General features: G+C 46.9%; 1 protein-coding gene across 6 annotated transcripts in view; it reads right to left on the bottom strand.

The window, feature by feature from the left end:
* ICE1 (interactor of little elongation complex ELL subunit 1) overlaps nt 1-18040 on the bottom strand; it is a 964399-nt gene that overhangs the window by 727856 nt on the left and 218503 nt on the right. The window lies entirely within an intron of this gene.

The raw sequence follows: 18040 nt of genomic DNA, 5'->3' as shown, positions 1-18040 counted from the left end.
GCAAGTGAAATGAGGATTTAGTCAGACTTTTGAAGAGTCTGGAGAAAAAAAATATTGTATAGGCCGGGGACATGAGACAGCAGGAAATGGGAACTTTTCTTCCTTCTATTTTTGTGAATGACAAGGCTGAGGATGTCAGAGAGCTCAGTTAAAATATGTGCTTTATAAGAAAATATAATAATGTGTTTTATAAAGTTTATAGCATAGCTGGCCTACCCAGTGAGGTGTTCCTAGTGGTGGTGGTGTCAGCGTGTCAATGTGTTGAGAGGAAGAGGTGGTCTGGGAAATTCTGCTGAGCAAACTCCGGGCCTATTTCCACCCCCCCAGTTAGTCCACTCCACTCAACTGGTTCACACACAGTGGGTCTTTGGGTGTTGTTTTGGGATCTCTTCCAGTGGTTTATCAGTATCTCCTTCTGGTCCAAGGAAGGAAACTTTGTTATCCTTAGCATTGACCTACAGAATATGTTTGTAACAGCGCTGCTTGTGTGGCATTAGGCTATGTAGTGATCGAAAGAAAAAAACAGACCTTTGCACATTTTTGCACTATATGGTGGGTGTATGAGGAGATTCACATTTCCTGCACAGCTAAGTCCATGTGAAGTTACCTTGTGCTGTATTTGACATCTAGCAAGGTCTCTGTTTGAAAGGAAAGATCTAAACTTAAAAATGAAGTGGCCAGAAGTTATGGTAAAAGCAGATAGTGTAGCTGGTTTTAAGAAAGATTTGGACAAATTCCTAGAGGAAAAGTCCATAATCTGTTATTAAGACATGGGGGAAGTGTCTGCTTGCCCTGGATCGGTAGCATGGAATGTTGCTACTCTTTGGGTTTTGACCAGGTATTAGTGTCCTGGATTGGCTACCATGAGAATGGGCTACTGGGCTTGATGGACCATTGGTCTGACCCAGTTAGGCTATTCTTATGTTATGTTCTCATCTGTAGGGACCTTTGTTTTCACTTCTTATTTTAATGTATTTTTTTCTGGGAACTTTACATTACATTACATTAGTGATTTCTATTCCGCCTGTGCCTTGCGGTTCTAGGCGGATTACAAATTATAAGAGATCTGGACATTACCAAGAGAATTGCGTAACAAAGATTATCTAGAGAATTACATAACAGTGATTCATGTACTTTACATGGTGTGGTAGAGGATTCAATTATAAGAATTACATAGCAGAGAATCAAGTGATAACAGGGTACAGTGGAGAATATCAGTATATACGGGTTACAGACGAGAAGTTACCTAACTATGACGTAAGAAGTTTGTTGGATAGTGAGGTAGATGCTTATTTAGGAATAAGAATATTTTTGGAAGGAAAGGTTCTAGAGTTGACTAATGTGTTATTCAAGAGAGGGAGAGCTTGTGCGAAAGGGGAGGAGATTAGTTAGTAGGGACGTGTTTTTTGAATAGAAATGTTTTGATTTCTTTTCGAAACACTTTGATGTCTGTTGTGTTGATCATTAGTTTGGTGATGGTGGGGTCAATTTTCGCTGCCTGTGTCGCTAGAAGGCTGTCGTATAGTTTGTTACGTCGGGTACCATTATGAGGGGGGAAGGTGAATAGGTTTTGAGTTCTCCTTGATCTGGATGAGTGGTAGCGGAATAGGCGGTTGTTTAGGCAACAGGGGGCAGTTCCATGGGTTACTTTAAATAGTAGACAATAGAACTTGAATTGAGTTCTTGCTTTTATCGGAAGCCAGTGAGAGTCTACATAGGCGGGGGTGATGTGGTCAAATTTGCTGAGACAGTAGATGAGTCTGATGGCTGTGTTCTGAACGGTCTGTAGTTGTTTTATCATGTTGTTTGGACATGGTAGGTAGAGGCTGTTGCAGTAATCCAAGGTACTGAGTGTGAGGGATTGTACAATGATCTTGTAGTGTTCTTTGGTAAAGAACTTTCTTATTTTTCTTAGGTTTCGCATGGTGAAGAATGCCTTCTGTATGACTTTGTGTATCTGTGTCTGCATAGTGCAGCGTCTGTCTAATTGTAGTCCTAGAATTTTGAGAGTGCTCTGTATAGGATATTTGATTGCATTTACTTCCAGTTCTGTTAGTGATGGCTTTTGTTCCTTCTCTAGTAGTAGGAATTTGGTTTTCTCCGCATTCAGTTTCAGCTTATGGTTCATCATCCATTTTTCTACAGTTTCCAGTGTTGTTTTCAGGCGTCCATTGGAGATGGGGTCTTGGATGTCAAATGGGAGAATGATTGTTATGTCATCTGCGTAGCTGAAAGAAGTTATATTTAGGGCGTCTAGGTCAGTGCCTAAGGAAGCTATGAAGAGGTTGAATAGTAAGGGCGATAGTGGGGATCCTTGTTGTACTCCGCAGGGGTTTGTCCAAGGGGTCGGATAAAAGATCTTTTGACTTAACTCTATATGATCTTGTTTGAAGGAATCCTTGGAACCAGTTGTGAACTTTACCAGTTATTCCTATGGCATCTAGTATCTGGAGAAGTATTGGATGGTCTACTAAGTCAAATGCTGCTGAAAGGTCGAGTTGGATGATTAGTGTTATCAGTGTTTTTAATAATGGGAACAAAAATGGAAGAGAATTAATGTGTGTGGGATGAGGGGATAACTAATTTCTTCAGCTAAATAATTCAATCCACCTCAAACAGACATAGGAGAACTCACGCACCATTCACACACCCTCCAACCAAAAACGTCAAAAGAAAAAAACTGTTCGACAATCTCCTAGCCATTCGAGCTGCAACACTCGACCCCCAACTCTACAACCTATTGACCTCGACCACAGACTACAAAACCTTCAAAAAGAAATAAAAACCCTTCTTTTCAAAAAACACATAAAACCGAACTAACACAATCAGAACTGTCCCAAGCATCACCTGCAACTACTCCTTCTATGTACTTCTGATGTCATGACAATTCAGACATAATTTATGTTATGTTATGTTTGGAATATAAGAAAATTTTCACTGCCTGTTTCTATTCTGACCATTTATTCCGTTTCATGGTCATTACACAAAATATTTTTTTACATGGGGGGGTGTCAAAAAATTATGGGCCCCGGGTGCCACATACCCTAGGTACGCCACTGGACTGTGGTTCCTCCCGACTAATGTTCCTCCCAGCCTCAGGCGATCAAGATAGGCTGCCAACGTCGGGGCTTTCCCTCTCTGAGTCTCGCCTGTTAGGAAACAGGAAGTTGAAACAAAATAGGCGGGACTCAGAGAGTGAAGGTCCCGATGTTGGCAGCCTGTCTTGATCGCCGCCCCTGCCGAGTTGCTGAAGAGGGCCGTGGGGAAGTCGCGAGTAGAATGGAGAGAGCTGCAGATACAGGTGCAGGTGGAGGGAGATGGTCAGCGTGTGCGAGCAAGATCCTGGGGAGCCTTCCCAGTGGCTGTCTCCCCTCCCACCAGCTCTCCTACTTGCCAGGGCAGTGATTTACCGGCAACTTCCTGCAGGCAAGTACTGAGAGCTGCTGGAAGGGGAGGAAGCCACTGTAGGAGGCTGGGAAGCTGCTGGATAAAGAGAGAGCTGTTACTGGACTTGGAGAGAATTAGAAGGAGAGATGCTGCTGGGAGGGGAGGAGGGAAAGGGATGGGAAGAGAGTTAATGTTGGATAGAGGGAGGAGGGAAGGGAGAAGGAGAGATGCTGCTGGGAGGGGAGGAAGGAAAGGGATGGGAAGAGAGTTAATGTTGGATAGAGGGAGGAGGGAAGGGAGAAAGAAAAAAGGAAGGAAACAGCTGGCAGGGAGATTACAGGAGGGGAAGGGGGTCAGGGTGGAATGGAGAGATCAGATGAGGGAAAGGGGAGAGAGAGGAATGAGAAAGTAGAGAGACATTGATGCTGGAAAGGGGGTCAGCAGAGAAATGAGAGAGGGATAAAGATGCTAGATCTGGTGTAGGAGAGAAAAAAATGAAGAAGGCAGTGAAGCTGGAATGAATGATGTAAAAAGGAGAGAGGAGGAATAGGCTGGATGGACAGGGAAGAGGGGCATAGAAAGAAGTCAAATAGATATGGAAGGGGGAGAGGGCAGACATTGGATGTAACGGGCAGATGCTGGAAGGAAAAGAGTGAAAAGAAGATGAAAGCAGAAACCAGAGACAACAAAAGGTAGAAAAAAATAATTTTATTTCTATTTTGTCATTAGAATATATCAGATTTGAAATATATATCCTGCTAGAGACATAACTGGGGACTGCAGTATTCTGTTAGCATGATATTTCTATGTAGCATTCTATAATAACTTGGCTTGTTCAGTTTTCTTGATAGTAGAGGGGATATATGTGAAGGGGAGGAGAGACAGGCGTTTTGTTGGTCCGTGCTCTGTATATTTGTATTTATAAAATCACAATTGTTCAGAATATTGTTTCTTTTTATACTTTAATAAAATACGTTCAATATAAAATCATAATTGCGGCTTGTGCAGATGGGATCAGATGGTTTGCGGGGACCGAGCTCACAGAGATGGGGCGTAAATGCGGTTTTTAAATTTTAGTCCTAGTAGTTTGCCAGTCCACAAAATAATTCTTTTATTTCTGCCAGTCCACGGGTGTAAAAAGGTTGAAGAACACTGTTCTAAAGCATGATAATTATTACAAATGATGTCACTTAGGGTATAAATCTGTTTGCCTTGTTGTCTTTCTTTGAAGAGCACTGAAAATCTGAGGGCTTGCTCTTCCCAGACTGTGGAAGCTTTGTCAATAAACCATTTGTTTTTACATGGCTTTTCCTAGTCTGTTGAATTCACAGAACGGAGTCTCTAGTCCAATAATGTGGGAAAGAGAATCCATTATGGCTATTCTTTTCCTCGATGTTCAGGTCTCCAGCCTATCTGAATATGAGGGAGGGAGGAAGGAAGGAGAGAGAGAGAGAGAGGCAGAGAAAGACCCAGAAAAAAGGAGAACAAATGCTGGACAGTGGGGGGGGGTTGTAAGCAGAAGAAAGACAGAGAAAGAGGCTTAGACCAAAGTGGAAAGACAGGAGGCAGATGCTGGACTATGGGAGGTGCAGACAGAGACAGAGGGGGAGAGTCCCTGAGGAAGAACAGAGAGATGCAGGATCATAACAGAGGAAGGAGAGAGAGGGAGGCATGTTGCCAATAAGGGTGGAGGAGAGAGGAAGAAAAGTTGGACTCATGGAGTCACAGAGAGAGATGTTGGTTGGGGAAGGGATTGAGGTCCGGAGGAGAGGAAGGATGCAAGAGGCAGAAAGAAAGAAATGCAGTCAGAAGGAAGTCCAACCAGAAACTAATGAAATCACCAGACAACAAAGGTAGGAAAAATGATTTTATTTTCAATTTAGTGATCGAAATGTGTCAGTTTTGAGAATTTATAATCTGCTGTCTATATTTTGCACTAAATTTGTCTATTTCTATAGTTGTTACTGATTGCATATCTGCCATGACCTTTTTGAAACCCCCCCAAATGTAAATGATTAACATTTTCTCAGCGTACAGTGTGCTTTGTGGCTTTGTTTTTATTTTGTGGTTACCATTATGAATTAATAAGATTATATTGTGTGTACATGAAAAATGAATGGAAGAAATTACATTACAATTAGTACTATTATAATGGGGGTGGGGTCAGAGGCGGAGCTTGGGCTGGAGTACTTGGTTGATATTTGTTAGACTTAGGGTGTACTTGGCTTGAAGAATTTGAGAAACACTGGTCTAGGTTACTATGGAGTTCACTCAATAAGGGCCCCTTTTACAAAGCCACAGTAGTGATTCTCCCATGGCAAATTCACTATATAGTCTATTCCAGGGGTGCCCACACTTTTTGGGCTTGCGAGCTACTTTTAAAATGACCAAGTCAAAATGATCTACCAACAATAAAATTTAAAAAAAACACAACGCACACTGTACGCATACAATTGTTAATTATCATTCCTATTCCGGGGTTTTTTCAAAGAGGTCAAAGCAGATGACTCTATGCACTGTCACCTCAGTAACAACCATACAAAAATAGACAAATACCCACCCCCTCCCTTTTTACTAAACCACGATAGCAGTTTTTAGCGCAGGGAGCTGCGCTGAATGCCCAGCGCTGCTCTCGACGCTCATAGGCTCCCTGCGCTAAAAACCTCTATTGCGGTTTAGTATAAGGGGACCATATTGTAAAATATAGAGAGCAGATATAAATTCAGACACATTTTGATCACTAAATTTAAAATAAAATCATTTTTACTACCTTATCTGGTGATTTCATGAGTCTCTGGTTGCACTTTCTTCTTCTGACTGTGCATCCAATCTTTCTTCCCTTCTTTTAGCCTGTATGCTTCCTCTCCTCCTGACCTCATTCCACCCCCCAACGTTTTCTTCTTCTCTCCCTGCCCTCTCTTTCTTTCTCTCTTCATGCCCCCTTTCTTTATTTCTGTTTCTCTTCTTTCCTTCTGTCTCCCTGCCTGCCCTCTTTCTCCCTCCCTGCCCTCCCCCAAGCCACTGCCACTGCCGCTGCCATCGGATAACAGGCCCCCAAAGCTGCCCGCCGCCGGCCAAGCTCTCCCTGCTTCGGGCCCAACACCATTCCTCTCCCCGACGTCAATTCTGCCGTCGGAGAGGAAGTTCCGCTGGCCAGAACTTCCTCTCCGACGGCAGAATTGATGTCAGGGAGAGGAAGGCTGATCGGCCCAAGATCGACCTATTGGGAGAAATGCTGCCGGGTCCTGCCTTTGAGAAAAAAGAAAGTAGGCAGGACCTGGCAGCAAGAAGAGCAAATTGCAAGCTTCACTGACCTGTCTCCCGCTTTAGCCCGCGAACAGGGCTCTAACATGTGCGTGCCGGCTTCCCTTCTCTCCCCCCCCCCCCCGACATAACTTCCGGTTTCAGAGGGAAGAGAAGGGAAGCCGGTACAAGCACACGTTAGCCCCCGGAGCATAAGTTCTCCAAGCCGTTTTTTTTTTTTTTATGTTGAGCAGCGGAGGCAGCAGCAGAATTCAGGAGCAGGCCAGTCAGGAGGGGAAAAAAGAGAAGGGAACCCGCTCTGCGATCGACTGGGGTCGCCTGAGCGAGCGACCTGTCGATCGCGATCGACGCATTGGGCACCCCTGGTCTATTCAATTCCTATGGACTTCAGTGCATTTGCTGTGGCAGAATTGCTATCGCAGGATGCAAAGCATTAACTGATTCAACATGAGTTTGAAGTTGGTTGAATACCTTTCTCTCAAGTATGGTAGTTTTGAAAGAAATGGAAGGTTTGATACTGGCCAGTAGTTATTCGGAATAAGAGGATCTGCATTACTTTTTTTTCAAGGGTGGCTTAAATGTTACTGGAACACTGCCTAATTGTCAAACCTTAAAAAAAGAAGTCATATTGAGCGTTGGAAAATAATTAATAACAATTAACTAATAAAAATCGTGCACATTTAATTTTCTCCACCACCAAATTTCCCCATTCCACCCCACCCCACCTGGCTACTTTTTCGTGCCACCCGGCTGGAAAAAATTTCTGAGAACACTGGAGTGCTCTCCTGGAACGACATGGCTTGAATCAACCAGTCGTCCAGGTAGGGATGAACAAGAATGTCCTCTTTTTGCAACGCCGCTACAACGACCACTATCACCTTGGTGAACGTCCACAGAGCTGTGGCCAGACCAAAGGGAAGAGCACAGAACTAATAATGTTGCCCCAAGATCGCAAAGCACAGGAAGCAATGATGGGAGGCCCAAATAGGAATGTGCAAGTAGGCCTCAGTCAGATCTAGAGAGGTCAGAAACTCCCCCAGCTGAACTGTCAAAATCATAGACCACAGAGTTTCCATGCGGAAGGAAGGCACGTGAAGAGCCCTGTTGACCCCTTCAAAACCAGAATGGGCCGAAAGGTCCCTCCTTTCTTTGGCACCACAAAGTAAATCGAGTACCAACTTGTGCCCCACTCCCATGGGGGAACCGTAACCACTGTGTGGAGATCTAACAATCTTTGAAGGGTCTGGCAAAAATGTCTGCTGCTACCACGCCACCTGCGAGGGAGAAGCGAGAAAACGGTCTGGCAAAGACCAGGCAAACTCCAGAGCACAGCCATCCTAGATCACTTCCAGAACCCACTGATTGGATGTGATATCTGCCCACTTTCGCTCAGCCTGGCGACTACCAGAACCAAGACGAGCACCGGCAAGGAGTCATTGGGCAGGGCGGGCGGCAGGAAACCCGGTGGGGGCGCTACCTGCACCCCGGCGGGCCCCACAAAAAGACTGCATGCGCTGGAAAAACCTGCCTCGAGAGCCCAGAACATGGAATGGAGGCAGCCCCTGTACCAGAGCGGAAACGGAGGAAATCATGCCCACAAGCAGCGCCACTGCGAGCCAACGGCCGAGGCCTATCCTCAAGCAAACAAGGCACTTTGGAATCAGTGACAGTTTGAACCAACCTGTCCAGGTCCTCACCAAACAAGAAAGACCCTTTAAAAGGGAACTTTGTCAACTTAGCTTTGGACATCGAATACGCCGACCCTAAATGGCTATGATTAGTCAACACAAAGAGATGATTCAAAAGATGAAAGCGATTCATCACTTCCAGGTACTGGATGAGAACTCCATGGACATCCAGCAAGATCAACACCTTATCCTTTTCATTGAGCCAAACCTTATGATTCACACAGAAGGTAAAAACAATCTTTAGAAGGAAAAAGGGCACCATGCACAGTGAAACACCTGCCTCAGTAAACTGAAGAAATGGTTCCCTGTACAACAGAGCCTGAAGCTCCGACACTCTTCTTGCTGAGGAAATAGCCACCAGAAGTACAGTCTTGATAATGAGATCCATGAGCATTGCTTTCTCTAAAGGCTTGTAAGAAGCCTTGCATAGAGAATGCAGGACAAGGTTAAGATTTCACACTGCAAAGGGCTGCAGCACTGGTGGCTTAAACCTTGTAATTTATTTCTAAAATCTGACATCAGGATGAGAAGCCAGTGAAACATTCTCAAGACAGCTTCTAAGACACGACAAGCCTGCCACTTGAACCTTAAGAGAGCCAACCGCTAGTCCTTTTGCTAGCCCATCCTGAAAAAAATGCTAGAATAGTCGATAGAGGAGACTGAGACAGCTCAATTCTCTCTCCAGTGAACCAACTCTGGAAAGACTTCAAAGTCTTGTCATATGCCATCACCGTTGCAGGCTTCTTGGCTCTTAGAAGAGTAATAATGACCACATTTGAATACCTCTTGCGTGCTAATACTGCATGCTCAAAAGCCATGCCATAAGATCAAAGTGTTCCGGATCTCCTAGAGCTACTGTACCCTAAGAGATAAGACCAGGATGCAGCAGAATCTTGAATCACTGCACCTTATGAAGCCTGACCAAATCTGCATACAAGGGATGACATGGCCAATCCAGGACAAGCAGAATCACCAACCCTGGATGGTCCGATGTCCTTTGGATTATCCTGCCAATCATGGGCCAAGGAGGAAAGATGTATAACAGCCCCATCCAAGGCAAGGGCTACCGGTAAATTAGAGCATCCACACAGTCGCTTCCTGGCTCACATCTTTGACTGAAAAACAAAGAGCTTCTTGCCATCAGATTGATCAGATCCCCCCCAAGCATCATAAAATCATGGAGAATACTTTCTGGGAAAGAGACCACTCCGCTGGATCCAGCGTCTGTCTGCAGAAGTTGGCTTGTACGTAGTCTACGCCTGCCTCGTGCACTACTGACAGCGCTAGCAGGTGGGCCTCCGCCCAACAAAACAACCTGGCCTCCTGCATTAGGGAGGTACTCCTGGTGCCCCCTTGTCTGTTGACATAAGTCACTGCTGTGCCATTGTTCAGGAAAACTCCAACAGCCTTGCATTCTACGCTCATGGCTAGACCCTACAGCGCTAACTGAATTGCATGCAGCTCCAATCTAAAGATTGACCATTTCTGCTGGGAAGGCTACCACTCACCCTGAACCAGATGGCCATTTCAAGGCCCTACCCAGCCAAAAAGGCTGGCGTCTGTTGTAATTATTACCCATGATGCAATGAAGAGGAGACACATCCTTTGCCAGGGATTCCAGCTTGAGCCACTACTTCATGCTGCAGTGTGCCTCATGTGTCCAGGGCAGCGCCATCCGGAGCAACTAACTGTGGAGACCAGTAGGACAGCAAGGAAACCTAGAGAAGCCAAAGGTGAGCTCTTACCCAAGTAACAACCTCTATGGATGCCACCATCAACCCCAGTACTTGCAGATAGAGCCAAGTTGTCGGAGCCTTGAGAGCAAGGTCATCCTGAATCTGCCATCGCAATTTCAGTTTGCGTGACTCTGGAAGAAAGACATTGCCTTCCACCATGTTGAAACAGACACCCAGATTCGCCATGAACTATGTCAGCACTAGTTGACTCTTCTGGAAGTGGACCACCCAACACAGATCTTGCAAGAGTTGGATAACTCACACCACTGTTAGCTCACAGGCATTCCTGGACATCGCCTGGATTAATCAATCATCTAGGTATGGATGAACTTGTGCCCCCTCCTTGTATAGATGCACTGCCACTACGACCTAGCTTAATGTATGTAGAGTAGCGGCCAGTTCAAAGGGAAGTGCTATGAACAGGAAGTACTACCCCAGAATGTGAAAACACAGATATCTTCTGTGTGCAAGAAAGACAGGATTATGCTAATAGGCCTCAATGAGATCCAGAGAAGCCAAAAACTCCCCCGGTGTCACTGAAGCTATGACTATGCAGAAGCAAGGCGCCCTGAGAGTTGCACTGACTGCCTTGAGATCCAGGATGGGCCTAAATTCCTCTTTCTTGGGCATGATGAAGTACAGTAGAATCTCAGTTAACCAGCACTTTCAACCAACCAGCAAAAAAAAAATAAATCACCAGCATAAAAAAAATAAATAAAAAAGACCTCCGAAATACCAGCGACAATAGTCCTAAGCCACAAACCTCACCTCCCTCCCAACCCAAAGCAGCAGCGTGACAGTGTCCCGAGCTGCAAATCCCCCCTCCCAGCATCTGAAAGAAGAACCCCATCCTTCCCACCCCAATCCCCCCTCCCAGCATCTGAGAGAAGAACTCCATCCTTCCCACCCCAAAGACCAGCACAGCAGCAGTCATGAGCCCCAAAGCCCTCCTTCCAGCCCCTTAGTGGCAGAAGTAGGCAACAATCCTGAGCCGCGAACCACCTTGCTCCCTCCCTCTCTTACCCAAAGTTCAGCTGGTCAGCAGGAGGCAGCCTCAAAACAGATCTTCATGGCCAGCCCTGGCAGGGCCTTTCCTCCCCAGAAGGGGTAACTGCACGAAGCCTGCTTCCCTTGAGGTGCCCCCAGCTCGTGGAGAATAGATGCTCCTCAGATGCCCTTACAGCACACATCTGGCACAATCCAGATGCTAAATGCCCCAAAGAGTCCACATTTCTTGATTTTAAACAAAATTGATTTTATCAGGCAAAAACGTTTTTTTTAAATCAGGACAGAAGATCCAAGATGGCTACCACAGCTGCACAAGGATACCAAAAAACTGCACAAGGCAACGAGGGAAAAGAGTAAAAATCACAGGGAAGAGGTTTTTGGGAGGTGGGGAACTCAAAACTGTGCCCCAGAAACACCCATAACTGGAAATAGAGACACCCCCCATGTGCCCCACAGACAATAAAGGCTCAGTACTCATAGTACAGTATTAAAAGGTAGGCCCAAGAGGCATGTGCCTAGGGTCCAACAGTGTTAGTGGGGCCCCAGGGCCCACGTTATAGGGAGCAAACAGGGCAGCTGCCCTGGGCCCCATAGATCCAGGGGCCCCACAGTTCAAATTGCTTTATTAAAAAGCTAAATTTTCCTTTTCAGAGGGGCCCGACACGGCAGCCGTTCTCACAAACTGCCAGTGACTACCCCTAAGCTTTCCCTCTCTGTAGCGATCTGCTCTGTCAGAAACAGGAAGTTGCAGCAGAGATAAAACTTCAGAGCAGCTGACGGCAGCTTGTGAGAAATGCTGCCATGTCGGACCCTTCTGAAAAGAAACCTCCCAGATGACGCTGCCCACACTTCCGCCCCACATGCCTCCACTCAGATCAGAAAAGACAGTGGGCAGACAAGACCCATCCCCACCAGCTCTCGTGGGCTCCAGTACTCCAGTGCACCTGTCTTCCTGCTGCTGCTGGGGCTCCCGGTTTGGATCTGCGCATGGAAAGGAGCTTTAACTGACGGAGAGGAAGGTGATGCGGGAAAATAAAATATCATGGGGATGGCAAGTACATTTCACTTAAAAGCAATCTTCTGCAACTGCCAGAAAATGGGCAGGGTTTGTTTGCCAGTAACAGGAGGCTGCCCAATGATCTACACACCCCAATCCAAAGCCCTCCCTGACCATCCTAGGCCACTTATTCCAGTCCCCCTCCCTACCTAAATTCCTGATGATCTACAAGGTGTAATTGGGGCAGGAGTGATGTCCATTCACTCCTGCCTATGGCAACAGTTGTATCTAATATGGCAGCTGCAAATTTTACCACAGATTTATGGTACCACTAGGGGTCATGGTAGTAACATGAGACTATTGTGGCCACCCTATTCAGTGTGGCTGCAGCCATAGGCAGGAGCGAATGAGCACTGCTCCTGTCCCAACATCCACTAGACTAGGGGTAGGCAATTCTAGTCTTCGAGAGCCGCAGCCAAGTCAGGTTTTCAGGATATCCACAATGAATATGCATGAGATAGACTTGCATCTCAAGGAAGCAGTGCATGCAAATCCATCTCATACATATTCATTGTGGATATCCTGAAAACCTGACCTGGTTGCAGCTCTCGAGGACTGGAATTGCCTACCCCTGCACTAGACTAGTGAGAGAGAGAAAGTGAGAGAGTAAGAGAGAGAGTGAGTATGAGCGAGTATGTGAGTATGAGCGAGAGAGAGAAACTTTGAATGACAGAGAGATGAGAGATGTGACCCGTCTTCACTCCAGGCTACAGGACTTGGGGATATCTATTGCTGTTCTCACCTGGTTCCACATGGCCTACAGCTCATCAACTTTCCGGGCACCACAGGGCTCTATCCTAGAAAGTGTATAGAGTAAGGAGAAAGGCCTGCAAAGAAACTAAACTGATTGGGGAGACCTGATCCTGAGTTTCAGAAAACAGAAAGAAACCGAGCGAAGCTACTTCTGGCCTACAGTCCTTACAGGAAAAGGACTAGATGCTGCTGAAAGAGAGAGAAGGTGGGGGTCCAAAGTCTTGGGTGCTGCCTGATGTGCTTGGTCTAAGTGAAAAGGAGCACTGGGAAATGGGGAAATGAGGAAGAGGAGGAGAGAGAGATTGGAGCTTACAAAATATAGTGAGAGGAGAGTTCGGATCTTGGATTATGCCCAGAAGCTAGAATATAACTGAATGATTGATAAAGAGATGAGAGGAAAAGCATCACGTAGAGGATTTTAACAACTCTCTGGCAAGAGTGAAAGATGTGTGATCTTGAAAGATATTCTGAGGAGATCAAGAGGTACACTTCTAAAACCTTTGAAACCTTTTGATGCTTTTGCAACTTTTTGCTTTTATCTACATATCTCTATTTTTAGTTTGTGATTACTTATTCCATATTGAGTGAGGGTGTATCTGTGTTCTGTGTGTATGAAAGACATGGTTTTCTGTTTGCGTTAACTAGCCTTGTTTGGTGAAATGCATCGAGCATGGTTCTTGGGAGCACCTTGAATAAACCTGATTTGAATTTCCTTATTGTCTGTCAATATTCTTTTGTTTCATGGTGGACTGCTTGCCTTGTTGTTTTGTTACAAGTTAACATACATGGAGTGGAACGTACTAGAGGAGTTACAGATTTGGTTGTTTATACATACATATGGATTACAGTTGGTCGACATAGAGTGAGGTGTTGTAAACTTGGTTATTAATATAGACATATTTCGGATAGTATTACTGCTTTACAATATATTTGAACACTTTTATATACGTATTGAAAGGGTTCAGAGTTAATGTCCTGGGTAAGTAAGTGGGAAGGGAAGAAAGGGGGATTTGTTCAGAGATGTTTGGGGTTGCACAGAAGAAAAACTGTGCACTGGTATCCTAATCTTTGTTCTGATTAAAAAAAAAAAAAAAAAGAAAGGTGGAAATAATTAAGTACCGCACTTTTCGCTCCATAAGACGCACTTTTTTCCCACCCAAAAGTGGGTGGAAATGTCCGTGCGTCTTTTGCAGCGAAGGTACTTTTTTTTTTTTTTTTTTTAAACGCCCAACCTCAACATACTGTTTGAAATGCTTGTGCCCCATATGGCTTTCCCTAGCATCGGTGAGCTCTCGAAGCCTCTTCTCACTGTAGTATCCAGATCCAGCATCCCACCCTCGCGACAGGCAGGGCCTTACTGCCAAGCTGTTTCCTGACCCAGCGAGAGAGGTCATCTTCCACGCTGTGCCACGTCAGAGGAGGGGAGGGACCGTGGCAGAGGCAACGTGTATCAGATGCCAATGGCAGCCTGCTAAGTTCGTTGTGCTGGCTGCCGTAATTAGGTCAGCGGCGGTCACAGTGTGGAAGACGACTTCTCTCGCTGGGTCAGGAAGCAGCTTGGAGGTAAGGCCCCGCCCATCGCACTTCTAGTGATCAGAGGGCAGTAAAGTGCCTCACTTTAGAAATCACAGGAAAACAAAGCAGGAAGAGACAGTAAGAATGCCTCATTTAGAGATCACAGGGAAGGAGAGAGCAGGAGCAGGAGGATAGCAAACCGGTGGGACACTGGATCTGGAAACCGGGGGAGGGGCGAGAGGAAGCTTCCAAAAGACCTTGAGGAGGGGCAGGAAAACAGACTTGAAGACAAGGCAGATGCTGGACTAGAGAGTTGCGCGGGGACAGAAATCCCACCCGTCCCCACCCGTCCCCGCCAAAGTCCCACCCGTCCCCACCCGTCCCCGTGAGGAATCCCACCCGTCCCCACCCGTCCCCGTGAGGAATCCCTCCGTCCCCACCCGTCCCCGCGAGGAATCCCCTCCGTCCCCACCCGTCCCCGCGAGGAATCCCCTCCGTCCCCGCCCGTCCATATAAACTTCAGAAATAGTTATTTCATTTAATTATGCTACTGAATTAAAGGCTCTGGTAGAAACCATTTACAAATAAGCAAAAAGACTTTATTAATTTGAAAATATTAATTGGGAAGAATACATACTTTGCAAATGGGTTTCTACCAGAGCCTCTAATGTTTATAAATTTTTATCAACACAACTAATATACTACTTTATCCTGAAGCAAAATAAAAAAAAAGAAATATAATTCTTTTCCTACCTTTGTTGCCTGGTTTCTGCTTTCCTCATGTTCTCATTCAATTCCTTCCATCCACTGTCTCTCTTCCTTCTGCATCTTCCATTTGCTCTGTTACTGTGCCTCTCCCTTTCTTCCCCCTTCCAAATTGGTCTGGCACCCATCTTCTTCTCTCCGCTCCCCCCATAGTCTGGCATCTGTCTTCTTCCCTGCCAGCGTCTTCTCCCTACTCTCTCTTCCCCATTTCCTTTCAGCGTCCTTCTCCCCCCATCTTCCCCATGTCCTGTCAGCGTCCTTCTCCCCCCTCTGTCTTCCACATGTGCTTTCAGTGTCCTTCTCCCCCCTCTGCTTCCCCATGTCCTTTCAGCGTCCTTCTCCCTCTCTGTCTTCCCCATGGCCTTTCAGCGTCCTTCTCCACCCCCCCGTCTTCCCCATGTCCTTTCAGCGTCCTTCTCCACCCCTTTGTCTTCCCCATGTGCTTTCAGCATCCTTCTCCCCTCTCTGTCTTCCACAAGTGCTTTCAGAGTCCTTTCCCCCGCCCGCCCTTCCCATAGCCTTTCAGCGTCCTTCTCCACCCCTTTATCTTCCCCATGTCCTTTCAGCGTCCTTCTCCACCCCTTTGTCTTCCCCATGTGCTTTCAGCATCCTTCTCCCCCCTCTGTCTTCCACAAGTGCTTTCAGAGTCCTTCCCTCCCCCCCGCCCTTCCCATGGCCTTTCAGCGTCCTTCTCCACCCCTTTGTATTCCCCCATGTGCTTTCAGCGTCCTTCTCCCTCCTCTGTCTTCAAGTGCTTTCAGCGTCCTTCTCCCCCCCTCCTTCTCTACCGCCCCGGGTGCAGCACAGCCGGCCAGGTCCCCTTACTTTTGTGGCACTTCCCCGACCGACTGACAACAGCCCCGGTCCGACAAACCTCCCTGCCCTTAACTGCGAATCTAAATTACCTTATTACAGCTGCTGTATACAGCTGCTGTAAGAAGATAATTTAGATTCGCGGCTACAGGGCAGGGAGGATTGTCGGACCGGGGCTGTTGTCGGTCGGTCGGGGAAGTGCCACAAAAGTAAGGGGACCTGGCCGGCTGTGCTGCAACCGGGGCGGGGTGTGGCGGGGCGGACCGCCCCGTCCCTTGGTAGCCACTCGAACTGCGAGGATACTCTCCTCCTTACCTGCACTGCCTGCAGCACAGAGCAAAACGGAAGTCTTCCCGACTCAGTCGCGCGGCTCTTCTCTCTACCTTCTCTGCTTGCAGCACAGAGCCGAACGGAAGTCTTCCCGACGTCAGCGCTGACGTCGGAGGGAGAGAGGGCTTTAAGCTTTAAGCCCTCCGACGTAAGCGCTGACGTCGGGAAGACTTCCGTTCGGCTCTGTGCTGCAAGCAGAGAAGGTAGAGAGAAGAGCCGCACGACTGAGTACATCCAGCCCCGCAGGAACCCCGCGACCCTCGGAGGCGTCCCCACGGGATCCCCGCGACCCTAGGGGACGTCCCCACGGGATCCCCGCGACCCTAGGGGCGTCCCCACGGGATCCCCGTGACCCAAAGGGGGAACCCGCGGGATGCCCGCGGGTCCCATGGGATTCCCGTCGTCCCCGTTCCCGTGCAGCTCTCTATGCTGGACTAGAGGGGGTAGAGAGAGGAAACACTCAAAAATGTTAGCGGAAGGATGATAGAGAAGGAGAAACCTGAAACAAAAGGGAGGCAGAAGAGAGGGAGGTAGATATTGGACTTGGGGGTGTATAGAGAGAATAGAGAGAGAACGATTCTGGACAAGGTAGGGAGGAAGGAAGGAAGGAGAGAGAGAGAAGCAGAGAAAGACCTGGAAGAAAGGAGAACAAATGCTGGACATGAGGTTGGGATGGGGGGTTGTAAGCAGAAGAAAGACAGACAGAGAGAGATAGAGACCTGGACCCAAAGGGCATGGGGCTGGATTGTGAAAGAAATGTTGGATGCACAATCAGAAAGAAGTCCAACCAAAAACTAATTAAATCACCAGACAACAAAGGTAGGAAAAATGATTTTATTTTCAATTTAGTGATCGAAATGTGTCAGTTTTGAGAATTTATATCTGCTGTGTGTATATGAAAAATGAAAGGAAAAAATTGCATTCCAATTAGGGGAGGGGGGGACAGGGTGCATAGCCTTGCAATGAGTGTGGGATTGGGTGCTGAGCCTGGCAGGGAGTGAGGGGGGCTGGGTGCAGAGCCTGGTATATGTTAGTACACAATTTGGTTCAGAATGTTTTTTTTCTTAGTTTTCTACTCTAAATCTAGGGTGCGTCTTATGGTCAGGTATGTCTTATGGAGCAAAAAATACGGTAAATAAGAAAACAGATAAATGAGGGCGGAGCAAGGGCAGAGTATGGGTGGGGCAGGGCAAGGGGGGCCCAGTGTACTTGTGTGTCTAGGGGCCCTCGAAGAATTAATCCTTTCCTGGGGCTATGCTTCCCTTGGCCCTGAGACAAGCTGGAAAGTACCTCAGACAAGGTTAGAGCTCAAATCCTGGTCCCCACAGCTCTTCACTCATGTTTGTTGGGAAAAGGGAGTGAGGATGCTGCCTGCACCTGATAAAGTCCTAGGGACTGACACAGGTACCAATTAGACTGTGCTCAGTCCCAAAAACGTCCGCAGACACAGGGACGATAAGTGCTACAAAGGGAATGGTCCCGGAGCTATCTCAGTATTAGTGTACCCTGAAACAGACACCAACTGAGAGCATCTGTGTCCCCACCAAGGCTCTGGGCAGCTCTTAGGCACAAGAAAACCTCTAAAAGTGGTATTAAAAAAATGAAAATAAAAACCAAAGAACAGAGCAGAGAAAAACAGCACCTTCAACTTGCATGTAGAAGCATGAACTGACATGCAGAGAGCAGTGTCAATTCCTTCTACATAAACATGCGAGTAGGAGAGC

Source organism: Geotrypetes seraphini, chromosome 2 (genome assembly GCF_902459505.1).
Source record: "Geotrypetes seraphini chromosome 2, aGeoSer1.1, whole genome shotgun sequence".
NCBI classification, from domain to species: Eukaryota; Metazoa; Chordata; class Amphibia; order Gymnophiona; family Dermophiidae; genus Geotrypetes; species Geotrypetes seraphini.
The sequence above is the reverse complement of the archived record's forward strand: the minus strand, read 5'-3'. Positions and strand labels throughout refer to the sequence as shown.